Source organism: Myotis daubentonii, chromosome 1 (genome assembly GCF_963259705.1).
Source record: "Myotis daubentonii chromosome 1, mMyoDau2.1, whole genome shotgun sequence".
NCBI classification, from domain to species: Eukaryota; Metazoa; Chordata; class Mammalia; order Chiroptera; family Vespertilionidae; genus Myotis; species Myotis daubentonii.
The window spans coordinates 128,443,653-128,448,280 of NC_081840.1; the positions used below are offsets into that span (position 1 = coordinate 128,443,653).

Below are 4,628 nucleotides of genomic sequence, written 5' to 3' on the forward strand. Positions count from 1 at the left end.
AATAATTTATGATTGAGGAATAGACTTTTTACCTACATCTGACTGTGCTGCTGAGAGAGCTGCTGGACCTCACTCCAGAGTCTGCACAAAGAATCACAGATACATCAGCAGTGATCACCTGGTACTGTTTGTCTCTAGACCAGCGGTTCTCAACCTGTGGGTCGCGATCCCTTTGGGGGTCACCTAAGACCATCGGAAAACACATATATAATTACATATTGTTTTTGTGATTAATCACTATGCCTTAATTATGTTCAATTGGTAACAATGAAATTGGGGGTCACCACAACATGAGGAACTGTATTAAAGGGTGGCGGCATTAGGAAGGTTGAGAACCACTGCCTTAGAGTCACCCTAATCTGGCCTCACACTGACAAGGGTCCCTGCAATTCCCTGAGTCCCCACAGGTCCATGAGCTCCTGTGAACATGAAGGGGAGGACAGCATCCCTGTTTCTCATGTCTTCTCTCACAGCCACAGGCTGTCCTAGAACCTTTTAGGTCCGATGGCCACCATCCTTATTCCCAGCTGACTCTTCACCCTGGTGCGTCTTTAGCCCCTGCCCTGCTGGCCAGCCAGTGGATGATGTCCCTGGAGACACCTCCCCCCCCCCCCCCCCCACATGCAGAAGCCGGTGAGCAGGGCTGGAGTCCTCCAGCTCCTGCCACATTCCTGTCCGGTCCACCCCATTCAGCCTGGAGTTTCCCCACCAAACATTCGGGCCTCCAGGGTCCTGTGCGGATTCTCTGACCCACGGCTTCTAGGTCCAGGGAACAGCTGTCCTCTGTCTTCAGCCACAAATCAAAGCTGGTGTCTCCACGCTGTTTACTAGTATAGAGGCTCCACAGCTCTGCAGGGACGTTCCGATGAGTGTGGGCGACACCCGCGGAGACAGTGTCCTGGTGGAGGCGGCTCTCCTCCTCAGGGAGCACCTTCCTGTGGGGGACCCCTGAGGGGATCAGCACGTCTCCCAGGGACAGAGGGCTCTGTGAGACCCCTTCCTGCATACATCTGGACCTGCCTGCCAAGCCCTGCACCTCCCGGGATGTTCTGCGGCCACGCCTCCCCCCCTGGAGGCTCTGAGGACCCGCCCCGGCCCCGCCCTGCGCAGTGGGTCTCTGGCCAGGAGGTCTTGGCTCTCACCCCCGCCCCGCCAGGTGCCTTCGGAGCTCCCTGCTGAGGCGGCCTGTTCACCTGCGCACCCAGCTCAGGACTAAAGCAGCGAGGAAGAGGCCGCCCCCTGCCCTGCCGGGGACAGCGGGGCGGGGATGGTCCTGGGAAGCCCACAGGGCTGGCTCCTTCCACCCCGCCTGGCACTCACGATGGGGTGGGGACCCCACAGCTCCCGCTGAGGACTCGGTCCTCGGAGAAGCCTGCTGGAGGGTCCCAGGAAACGGAAGCCTCACTGTCCTGATTCAAACTGGGTCTGAGATGTGGAGCAGCTGCAGGGTAGGTCCCTGGTCCTCCAAGGGCACCTGGCAGCCAGGAGCTGGCTTTGAACTTCAGGCCCCAGGGCCTTAGTGCGGCCGCAGTACTGAAAGTCTCCCCCAGGCGCTTCCCATCGCATTCCCAAATTCATGGCTATTGCTGGCTGACAGCACTCAAGGACCACATCACAGTGACTAGATTCCCCTGCGGAAATGGGGCCCATGGATCTGCGGGGAGAGGGGCGAAGGGCAGCTGCAGCCAGAGGTGTAGCACCGCCAGGAGCAGCAAGGGCCCAGCAGCACCAGCCCTTGTAGTGTTGGCCACAAAAAACCCACCCAGAACCCCCATCGCGCCCTAGGCCCTCCCTTTTCAGTTCCTGTGGAGGGCAGGGGCCGCTCCAGGGGCGTCCACTGCTGTCCAGGGGCCTCGGGTTCCCGGCCCGCACCTGGGCTCCTCAGAAGCAGGGGCGGCAGCTGCGGAGCCCCCCTCGCTGACCATGTCTAGTGTTATTAAAAAATATAAGACAAAATTAGCCCTGGCTGGTGTGGCTGGGATGGTTGGAGCATTGTCCTATGTACCAAAAGGTATCTGTCAACCTATCTGTCTATCTACCTATCATCGATCTATCATCTATCTCTCTTCCCCCTCTCTAAAATCAATGTGTATCCTGGGACGAGGACTAAAGTGTATCTAAATAAATACAATAAAAAAAATAAGCCGTAGTTGCTTTTGCTCAGTGGATAGAGCATCAGCCTAAGGACTGAAGGGTCCTGGGCTCAAGTCCAGTCAAGGGTACATGCCCAGGGTTGAGGGCTCAATCCCCAGTAGGGGGCGTGCAGGAGGCAGCCCATCAGTGATTCTCTCTCATCATGATGCTTCTAACTCTCCCTCTTCCTTCCTCCCAGAAATCAATAAAAATGTATTAAAAAGAAAAGACAGAATTCAAACATAATGCAATACACATAAGTTTGGAGAAGTATAAATGGAGATAAAGTATTTAAACTTCCTTGTATTATCATTATCCATGAACAAAGAGGAAAAAGTAGCAATGTATAAAACAAACCAACAACAAAAATATCATAACCAAGGTCAGTTTATCTGAGAAACACAAGGTTGGTTTAACAAGAGCAAATAATGTAATTCACATGGACACATTTTTAAAGATTGATTTTAGAGAGAGAATGGGAGAGAGAGAGAAAGCGGGAAAAATAAACCACAACATTGATTAGTTGTTCCACTTATTTATTGGTTGAGTCTTGCATGTGCCCTGACCAAGGATCAAAGGCACAACCTGTGGGAAACTGTTTATTGCCTTCACTATCAGATAAGCATAGACAGAGAACTCCCCGAAAACCCCCAAAGGCTGGGTGCCTTTGAAGCCCTAGCAAAGGTCGGAGCTAGGGGCCACCTCTGTTAGTCCAGACAGTGGTAGCTGAAACTACTCCCCCACTTATTATTATGTAAATCCTTGCTGATGGGCTAGTCTGCCTGTTAATGGGGGGTTGCCTGCCTAAGGGCTACTCCAGATCAATAAAAGATTGGAGCAGCCTGAGCATGGGTGGAAGTCCCTCTCCTTGAGTTGGATTTGCCCGCCTGGTCCTCCAATATTGCAAAATTATCTCGTGTTTTTTTCTCTCATTTGTTGTGTGGCTCCTCTTTCAGGTACCGAACCCTACTCCACGCGGGACGTGGAAGGAAACACTCAACACAGCCTTCTGACCAACTGAGCGATCTGGCCAGGGCCCACATTAACAAACTTAGAAAACAATTAATAGATGCAAAATAAGCATCCAGTAAAATTCACCATTCATTCATGGCAAGACTCAGGGAACTTCACATAATTGTAGCAGACAGACTCAGAAGAGGATGACCTCATCATATCTGCCTTTTGGTGTCTCACCCTTTACAATTCTTTTCCCTTGAGTGTGGGCAGGAACTGCGATTGGCCCCTAGCCATTAGAATGTGCAACTGTAAAGGGATTTTGCAAATGTAATGAATTCGGTTAATTTTGAATTACTCAAAAGGTGGATTATTCTGGTGAGGCTGATTCACTCAGATGAAAACCCTTAAAAGAAGACTGAGGACACCAACCCCAGCCCGGCCAACCGCTCCCCGAGGCCTGAGAGACACAATGGGGCGACCACCCCCAGGCAGCGGGCGGCGTGGGGGCCAGGCGCTGGGGCCCCGCCAGGTGAGTGAGGACATTGCTGGGGAGAAAGCACGGAAGGAAGAAATCAGACCAGGACGCGAGTGGGCGTCGCATGGGGCACCCGCGGGGTGTCACCGCAGAGGTCTCCAGCCCAGGAGGGCCCGCGGAGCCCAGGAAGCCCAACTGGCCTCAGAGGAAAACCTCCTTCCACCCCCTCCCGAGGCCAGGCCCCGCCCCGAGGACCTTGATCCGGATCCCCTCTTTCTCCCGGACACAGGCGCCCACAACCAGGCACCCACCCCCAACACCGCGGCCTTTCCAGAGGTAGGGGCTGGGGAGGGGCGACACCCCGCGGCAGAAGGCCGGTTCTTGGGGCGCGGTGGGCAGACCCCAAGGGGGCGCGTCGGCGGTGACCCCGGGAGAGTGGACCCACAAAGGAAGCGCGGGGGCGACATCGGAGGGTGGACGTGGGGGTCAGGAATGGACCTGGATGGGCCCGTGGTAAACAAGCGGGGTTCGCACCCCACAGACACACAGAGCGGCCCCGCCACGCCCACCACACCCACCGCAAACCACGCAGCGGCCCTGCCAGGCCCAGCAGGACCCTCCCCAACTGGAAGGGGAGGCGCAGGCCCAGGTCCTCAAGACACCACTGCATCTTCGCTGAGCCACTCAGAGCCCAGAGGGGCTCCCCAACGTGCTTCCAGGGGGCGGCGGCTGGGGTCCCGGCACCCCAAGGCACCCTCTGGGATGGGCACCCCAAGACACCCTCTCGGATCGCTGAGAAGCCTTTCATACGGAGGGCGCATCCTCCCCACTCACCAGAACACCCCTCCACTGGCGAAGGCTGGAGAGGTCCGAGGAGCCCGCGGGGCCAGGAAGCTCCATGGGGACCGAGGCAGCAAAGGAACACCCCAGTGCCCCGACATGGCCATCAGGAGGGAGCGCCTGGGCTGCCTGGGCTCGTCCTCTGGCCTCGCTGGGCCTCGTCCACAGTGAACTAAAGAGCCGCCTGCTGCGGGGGCAGCGCCGGGAGGACGCAGGACAGAAC

The 4,628-nt window shown here is 56.2% G+C and overlaps 1 pseudogene; it reads right to left on the reverse strand.

Moving 5' to 3' along the window:
• Positions 1–349: 349 nt before the first annotated feature.
• On the reverse strand, positions 350–1,925 carry LOC132234549 (UDP-GalNAc:beta-1,3-N-acetylgalactosaminyltransferase 2-like; annotated as a pseudogene).
• Between the last annotated feature and the right edge of the window lie 2,703 nt (positions 1,926–4,628).